Below are 9,864 nucleotides of genomic sequence, written 5' to 3' on the forward strand. Positions count from 1 at the left end.
ACAACCACTTTTGTCACTTAGTATTAATAATGTCACAAAAATGTCATTCATCCACATCCACTTTTGTCATTTAGTATTAATAATGTCACAAAAATGTCATACATCCACATCCACTATTGTCATTTAGTATTAATAATGTCACAAAAATGTCATTCATCCACATCCACTCTTCTGACTCAGTGTGAAGATGTCACAAAAATGTCATTCATGCACATCCACTCTTCTGACTCAGTGTGAAGATGTCACAAAAATGTCATACATCCACATCCACTTTTGTCACTTAGTATTAATAATGTCACAAAAATGTCATTCATCCACAACCACTTTTGTCACTTCGTATTAACAATGTCACAAAAATGTCATTCATCCACATTTGTCACTTAGTATTAATAATGTCACAAAAATGTCATACATCCACATCCACTTTTGTCATTTAGTATTAATAATGTCACAAAAATGTCATTCATCCACAACCACTTTTGTCACTTCGTATTAACAATGTCACAAAAATGTCATTCATCCACTTTTGTCACTTAGTATTAATAATGTCACAAAAATGTCATACATCCACATCCACTTTTGTCATTTAGTATTAATAATGTCACAAAAATGTCATTCATCCACATCCACTCTTCTGACTCAGTGTGAAGATGTCACAAAAATGTCATTCATGCACATCCACTCTTCTGACTCAGTGTGAAGATGTCACAAAAATGTCATACATCCACATCCACTTTTGTCACTTAGTATTAATAATGTCACAAAAATGTCATACATCCACATCCACTTTTGTCATTTAGTATTAACAATGTCACAAAAATGTCATTCATCCACATCCACTTTTGTGACTCAGGGTGAAGATGTCACAAAAATGTCATTCATCCACAGCCACTTTTGTCACTAAGTATTAATAATGTCACAAAAATGTCATACATCTACAACCACTTTTGTCACTTAGTATTAATAATGTCACAAAAATGTCATACATCCACAACCACTTTAGTCACTTCGTATTAATAATGTCACAAAAATGTCATTCATCCACATCCACTCTTCTGACTCAGTGTGAAGATGTCACAAAAATGTCATTCATCCACAGCCACTTTTGTCACTTAGTATTAATAATGTCACAAAAATGTCATTCATCCACATCCACTTTTGTCACTTAGTATTGATAATGTCACAAAAATGTCATTCATCCACAACCACTTTTGTCACTTAGTATTAATGATGTCACAAAAATGTCATTCATCCACATCCACTTTTGTCACTTAGTATTAACAATGTCACAAAAATGTCATTCATCCACATCCACTATTGTGACTCAGTGTGAAGATGTCACAAAAATGTCATTCATCCACATCCACTCTTCTGACTCAGTGTGAAGATGTCACAAAAATGTCATTCATCCACAGCCACTTTTGTCACTTAGTATTAATAATGTCACAAAAATGTCATACATCCACAACCACTTTTGTCACTTTGTATTAATAATGTCACAAAAATGTCATTCATCCACATCCACTCTTCTGACTCAGTGTGAAGATGTCACAAAAATGTCATTCATCCACAGCCACTTTTGTCACTTAGTATTAATAATGTCACAAAAATGTCATTCATCCACATCCACTCTTCTGACTCAGTGTGAAGATGTCACAAAAATGTCATTCATCCACAGCCACTTTTGTCACTTAGTATTGATAATGTCACAAAAATGTCATTCATCCACAACCACTTTTGTCACTTAGTATTAATTATGTCACAAAAATGTCATTCATCCACATCCACTTTTGTCACTTAGTATTAACAATGTCACAAAAATGTCATTCATCCACATCCACTATTGTGACTCAGTGTGAAGATGTCACAAAAATGTCATTCATCCACATCCACTCTTCTGACTCAGTGTGAAGATGTCACAAAAATGTCATTCATCCACAGCCACTTTTGTCACTTAGTATTAATAATGTCACAAAAATGTCATACATCCACAACCACTTTTGTCACTTTGTATTAATAATGTCACAAAAATGTCATTCATCCACATCCACTCTTCTGACTCAGTGTGAAGATGTCACAAAAATGTCATTCATCCACAGCCACTTTTGTCACTTAGTATTAATAATGTCACAAAAATGTCATACATCCACATCCACTTTTGTTACTTAGTATTAATAATGTCACAAAAATGTCATTCATCCACAACCACTTTTGTCACTTAGTATTAATAATGTCACAAAAATGTCATTCATCCACATCCACTATTGTGACTCAGTGTGAAGATGTCACAAAAATGTCATTCATCCACATCCACTATTGTGACTCAGTGTGAAGATGTCACAAAAATGTCATTCATCCACATCCACTTTTGTCACTTAGTATTAATAATGTCACAAAAATGTCATACATCCACAACCACTTTTGTTACTTTGGATTAATAATGTCACAAAAATGTCATACATCCACAACCACTTTTGTTACTTAGTATTAATAATGTCACAAAAATGTCATACATCCACAACCGCTTTTGTTACTTTGGATTAATAATGTCACAAAAATGTCATACATCCACAACCACTTTTGTTACTTTGGATTAATAATGTCACAAAAATGTCATTCATCCACAACCACTTTTGTTACTTCGTATTAATAATGTCACAAAAATGTCATTCATCCACATCCACTATTGTGACTCAGTGTGAAGATGTCACAAAAATGTCATTCATCCACATCCACTATTGTGACTCAGTGTGAAGATGTCACAAAAATGTCATTCATCCACATCCACTTTTGTTACTTAGTATTAATAATGTCACAAAAATGTCATTCATCCACAACCACTTTTGTTACTTAGTATTAATAATGTCACAAAAATGTCATTCATCCACATCCACTATTGTGACTCAGTGTGAAGATGTCACAAAAATGTCATTCATCCACATCCACTATTGTGACTCAGTGTGAAGATGTCACAAAAATGTCATACATCCACATCCACTTTTGTTACTTAGTATTAATAATGTCACAAAAATGTCATTCATCCACAACCACTTTTGTTACTTAGTATTAATAATGTCACAAAAATGTCATTCATCCACATCCACTATTGTGACTCAGTGTGAAGATGTCACAAAAATGTCATTCATCCACATCCACTATTGTGACTCAGTGTGAAGATGTCACAAAAATGTCATTCATCCACATCCACTTTTGTCACCTAGTATTAATAATGTCACAAAAATGTCATACATCCACAACCACTTTTGTTACTTTGGATTAATAATGTCACAAAAATGTCATACATCCACAACCACTTTTGTTACTTTGGATTAATAATGTCACAAAAATGTCATTCATCCACAACCGCTTTTCTTACTTAGTATTAATAATGTCACAAAAAATGTCATTCATCCACATCCACTTTTGTGACTCAGTGTGAAGATGTCACAAAAATGTCATACATCCACAACCACTTTTGTTACTTAGTATTAATAATGTCACAAAAAATGTCATTCATCCACATCCACTTTTGTCACTTAGTATTAACAATGTCACAAAAATGTCATACATCCACAACCACTTTTGTCACTTAGTATTAATAATGTCACAAAAATGTCATACATACACAACCACTTTTGTCACTTAGTATTAATAATGTCACAAAAATGTCATACATCCACAACCACTTTTGTCACTTAGTATTAATAATGTCACAAAAATGTCATTCATCCACATCCACTTTTGTCACTTAGTATTAAAATGTCACAAAAATGTCATTCATCCACATCCACTATTGTGACTCAGTGTGAAGATGTCACAAAAATGTCATTCATCCACAGCCACTTTTGTCACTTGGTATTAAAATGTCACAAAAATGTCATTCATCCACAGCCACTTTTGTCACTTAGTATTAAAATGTCACAAAAATGTCATTCATCCACATCCACTTTTGTCACTTAGTATTAAAATGTCACAAAAATGTCATTCATCCACATCCACTATTGTGACTCAGTGTGAAGATGTCACAAAAATGTCATTCATCCACAGCCACTTTTGTCACTTGGTATTAAAATGTCACAAAAATGTCATTCATCCACAGCCACTTTTGTCACTTAGTATTAATAATGTCACAAAAATGTCATACATCCACATCCACCTTTGTCACTTAGTATTAATAATGTCACAAAAATGTCATTCATCCACATCCACTTTTGTCACTTAGTATTAAAATGTCACAAAAATGTCATTCATCCACATCCACTTTTGTCACTTAGTATTAACAATGTCACAAAAATGTCATTCATCCACATCCACTTTTGTCACTTAGTATTAATAATGTCACAAAAATGTCATTCATCCACATCCACTTTTGTGACTCAGTGTGAAGATGTCACAAAAATGTCATTCATCCACATCCACTTTTGTTACTTAGTATTAATAATGTCACAAAAATGTCATTCATCCACATCCACTTTTGTCACTTAGTATTAATAATGTCACAAAAATGTCATTCATCCACATCCACTTTTGTCACTTAGTATTAATAATGTCACAAAAATGTCATTCATCCACATCCACTTTTGTGACTCAGTGTGAAGATGTCACAAAAATGTCATTCATCCACATCCACTTTTGTTACTTAGTATTAATAATGTCACAAAAATGTCATACATCCACAACCACTTTTGTTACTTAGTATTAATAATGTCACAAAAATGTCATACATCCACAACCACTTTTGTTACTTAGTATTAATAATGTCACAAAAATGTCATTCATCCACAACCACTTTTGTCAGTTAGTATTAATAATGTCACAAAAATGTCATTCATCCACAGCCACTTTTGTCATTTAGTATTAATAATGTCACAAAAATGTCATTCATCCACATCCACTTTTGTCACTTAGTATTAATAATGTCACAAAAATGTCATTCATCCACATCCACTTTTGTCACTTAGTATTAATAATGTCACAAAAATGTCATTCATCCACATCCACTTTTGTGACTCAGTGTGAAGATGTCACAAAAATGTCATTCATCCACATCCACTTTTGTTACTTAGTATTAATAATGTCACAAAAATGTCATACATCCACAACCACTTTTGTTACTTAGTATTAATAATGTCACAAAAATGTCATACATCCACAACCACTTTTGTTACTTAGTATTAATAATGTCACAAAAATGTCATTCATCCACAACCACTTTTGTCAGTTAGTATTAATAATGTCACAAAAATGTCATTCATCCACAGCCACTTTTGTCATTTAGTATTAATAATGTCACAAAAATGTCATTCATCCACAACAATGTCACATCCACAACAATGTCACATCCACAACAATGTCACAAAAATGTCATTCATCCACATCCACTTTTGTCACTTAGTATTAATAATGTCACAAAAATGTCATTCATCCACAGCCACTTTTGTCACTTAGTATTAATAATGTCACAAAAATGTCATACATCCACATCCACTTTTGTCATTTAGTATTAATAATGTCACAAAAATGCCATTCATCCACTGCCACTTTTGTCACTTAGTATTAATAATGTCACAAAAATGTCATTCATCCACATCCACTTTTGTCACTTAGTATTAATAATGTCACAAAAATGTCATTCATCCACAGCCACTTTTGTCACTTAGTATTAATAATGTCACAAAAATGTCATTCATCCACTTCCACTTTTGTCATTTGGTATTAATAATGTCACAAAAATGCCATTCATCCACTACCACTTTTGTCATTTAGTATTAATAATGTCACAAAAATGCCATTCATCCACATCCACTTTTGTCACTTAGTATTAATAATGTCACAAAAATGTCATTCATCCACATCCACTTTTGTCACTTAGTATTAATAATGTCACAAAAATGTCATACATCCACATCCACTTTTGTCATTTAGTATTAAAATGTCACAAAAATGTCATTCATCCACAGCCACTTTTGTCACTTAGTATTAATAATGTCACAAAAATGTCATTCATCCACAGCCACTTTTGTCACTTAGTATTAATAATGTCACAAAAATGCCATTCATCCACATCCACTTTTGTCACTTAGTATTAATAATGTCACAAAAATGTCATTCATCCACATCCACTTTTGTCACTTAGTATTAATAATGTCACAAAAATGTCATTCATCCACAGCCACTTTTGTCACTTAGTATTAAAATGTCACAAAAATGTCATTCATCCACAGCCACTTTTGTCACTTAGTATTAATAATGTCACAAAAATGTCATACATCCACATCCACTTTTGTCACTTAGTATTAAAATGTCACAAAAATGTCATTCATCCACATCCACTCTTCTGACTCAGTGTGAAGATGTCACAAAAATGTCATTCATGCACATCCACTCTTGTGACTCAGTGTGAAGATGTCACAAAAATGTCATTCATCCACATCCACTTTTGTCACTTAGTATTAACAATGTCACAAAAATGTCATTCATCCACAGTCACTTTTGTCACTTAGTATTAATAATGTCACAAAAATGTCATACATCCACAACCACTTTTGTTACTTAGTATTAAAATGTCACAAAAATGTCATTCATCCACATCCACTTTTGTCACTTAGTATTAAAATGTCACAAAAATGTCATTCATCCACAACCACTTTTGTCACTTAGTATTAAAATGTCACAAAAATGTCATTCATCCACAGCCACTTTTGTCACTTAGTATTAAAATGTCACAAAAATGTCATTCATCCACAGCCACTTTTGTCACTTAGTATTAATAATGACACAAAAATGTCATTCATCCACATCCACTTTTGTGACTCAGTGTGAAGATGTCACAAAAATGTCATTCATCCACAGCCACTTTTGTCACTTAGTATTAATAATGACACAAAAATGTCATTCATCCACATCCACTTTTGTGACTCAGTGTGAAGATGTCACAAAAATGTCATTCATCCACATCCACTCTTGTGACTCAGTGTGAAGATGTTACAAAAATGTCATTCATCCACATCCACTTTTGTCACTCAGTGTTAAAATGTCACAAACATGTCATTCATCCACATCCACTCTTGTGACTCAGTGTGAAGATGTCACAAAAATGTCATTCATCCACATCCACTTTTGTCACTTAGTATTAAAATGTCACAAAAATGTCATACATCCACAACCACTTTTGTCACTTAGTATTAAAATGTCACAAAAATGTCATTCATCCACAGCCACTTTTGTCACTTAGTATTAATAATGACACAAAAATGTCATTCATCCACATCCACTTTTGTGACTCAGTGTGAAGATGTCACAAAAATGTCATTCATCCACAGCCACTTTTGTCACTTAGTATTAATAATGACACAAAAATGTCATTCATCCACATCCACTTTTGTGACTCAGTGTGAAGATGTCACAAAAATGTCATTCATCCACATCCACTCTTGTGACTCAGTGTGAAGATGTTACAAAAATGTCATTCATCCACATCCACTTTTGTCACTCAGTGTTAAAATGTCACAAACATGTCATTCATCCACATCCACTCTTGTGACTCAGTGTGAAGATGTCACAAAAATGTCATTCATCCACATCCACTTTTGTCACTTAGTATTAAAATGTCACAAAAATGTCATTCATCCACATCCACTATTGTGACTCAGTGTGAAGATGTCACAAAAATGTCATACATCCACAACCACCTTTGTTACTTAGTATTAATAATGTCACAAAAATGTCATACATCCACAACCACTTTTGTTCCTTAGTATTAATAATGTCACAAAAATGTCATTCATCCACATCCACGATTGTGACTCAGTGTGAAGATGTCACAAAAATGTCATTCATCCACAGCCACTTTTGTCACTTGGTATTAATAATGTCACAAAAATGTCATTCATCCACATCCACTTTTGTCACTTAGTATTAATAATGTCACAAAAATGTCATTCATCCACATCCACTTTTGTCACTTAGTATTAATAATGTCACAAAAATGTCATTCATCCACATCCACTTTTGTGACTCAGTGTGAAGATGTCACAAAAATGTCATTCATCCACATCCACTTTTGTTACTTAGTATTAATAATGTCACAAAAATGTCATACATCCACAACCACTTTTGTTACTTAGTATTAATAATGTCACAAAAATGTCATACATCCACAACCACTTTTGTTACTTAGTATTAATAATGTCACAAAAATGTCATTCATCCACAACCACTTTTGTCAGTTAGTATTAATAATGTCACAAAAATGTCATTCATCCACAGCCACTTTTGTCATTTAGTATTAATAATGTCACAAAAATGTCATTCATCCACATCCACTTTTGTCACTTAGTATTAATAATGTCACAAAAATGTCATTCATCCACATCCACTTTTGTCACTTAGTATTAATAATGTCACAAAAATGTCATTCATCCACATCCACTTTTGTGACTCAGTGTGAAGATGTCACAAAAATGTCATTCATCCACATCCACTTTTGTTACTTAGTATTAATAATGTCACAAAAATGTCATACATCCACAACCACTTTTGTTACTTAGTATTAATAATGTCACAAAAATGTCATACATCCACAACCACTTTTGTTACTTAGTATTAATAATGTCACAAAAATGTCATTCATCCACAACCACTTTTGTCAGTTAGTATTAATAATGTCACAAAAATGTCATTCATCCACAGCCACTTTTGTCATTTAGTATTAATAATGTCACAAAAATGTCATTCATCCACAACAATGTCACATCCACAACAATGTCACATCCACAACAATGTCACAAAAATGTCATTCATCCACATCCACTTTTGTCACTTAGTATTAATAATGTCACAAAAATGTCATTCATCCACAGCCACTTTTGTCACTTAGTATTAATAATGTCACAAAAATGTCATACATCCACATCCACTTTTGTCATTTAGTATTAATAATGTCACAAAAATGCCATTCATCCACTGCCACTTTTGTCACTTAGTATTAATAATGTCACAAAAATGTCATTCATCCACATCCACTTTTGTCACTTAGTATTAATAATGTCACAAAAATGTCATTCATCCACAGCCACTTTTGTCACTTAGTATTAATAATGTCACAAAAATGTCATTCATCCACTTCCACTTTTGTCATTTGGTATTAATAATGTCACAAAAATGCCATTCATCCACTACCACTTTTGTCATTTAGTATTAATAATGTCACAAAAATGCCATTCATCCACATCCACTTTTGTCACTTAGTATTAATAATGTCACAAAAATGTCATTCATCCACTTCCACTTTTGTCATTTGGTATTAATAATGTCACAAAAATGCCATTCATCCACATCCACTTTTGTCACTTAGTATTAATAATGTCACAAAAATGCCATTCATCCACATCCACTTTTGTCACTTAGTATTAATAATGTCACAAAAATGTCATTCATCCACATCCACTTTTGTCATTTAGTATTAAAATGTCACAAAAATGTCATTCATCCACAGCCACTTTTGTCACTTAGTATTAATAATGTCACAAAAATGTCATTCATCCACAGCCACTTTTGTCACTTAGTATTAATAATGTCACAAAAATGCCATTCATCCACATCCACTTTTGTCATTTAGTATTAATAATGTCACAAAAATGCCATTCATCCACATCCACTTTTGTCACTTAGTATTAATAATGTCACAAAAATGTCATTCATCCACATCCACTTTTGTCATTTAGTATTAAAATGTCACAAAAATGTCATTCATCCACAGCCACTTTTGTCACTTAGTATTAATAATGTCACAAAAATGCCATTCATCCACATCCACTTTTGTCACTTAGTATTAATAATGTCACAAAAATGTCATTCATCCAC

The sequence above is a fragment of the Myxine glutinosa genome, chromosome 5 (genome assembly GCF_964187855.1).
Source record: "Myxine glutinosa chromosome 5, kmMyxGlut1.1, whole genome shotgun sequence".
In the NCBI taxonomy this organism is placed as follows: Eukaryota; Metazoa; Chordata; class Myxini; order Myxiniformes; family Myxinidae; genus Myxine; species Myxine glutinosa.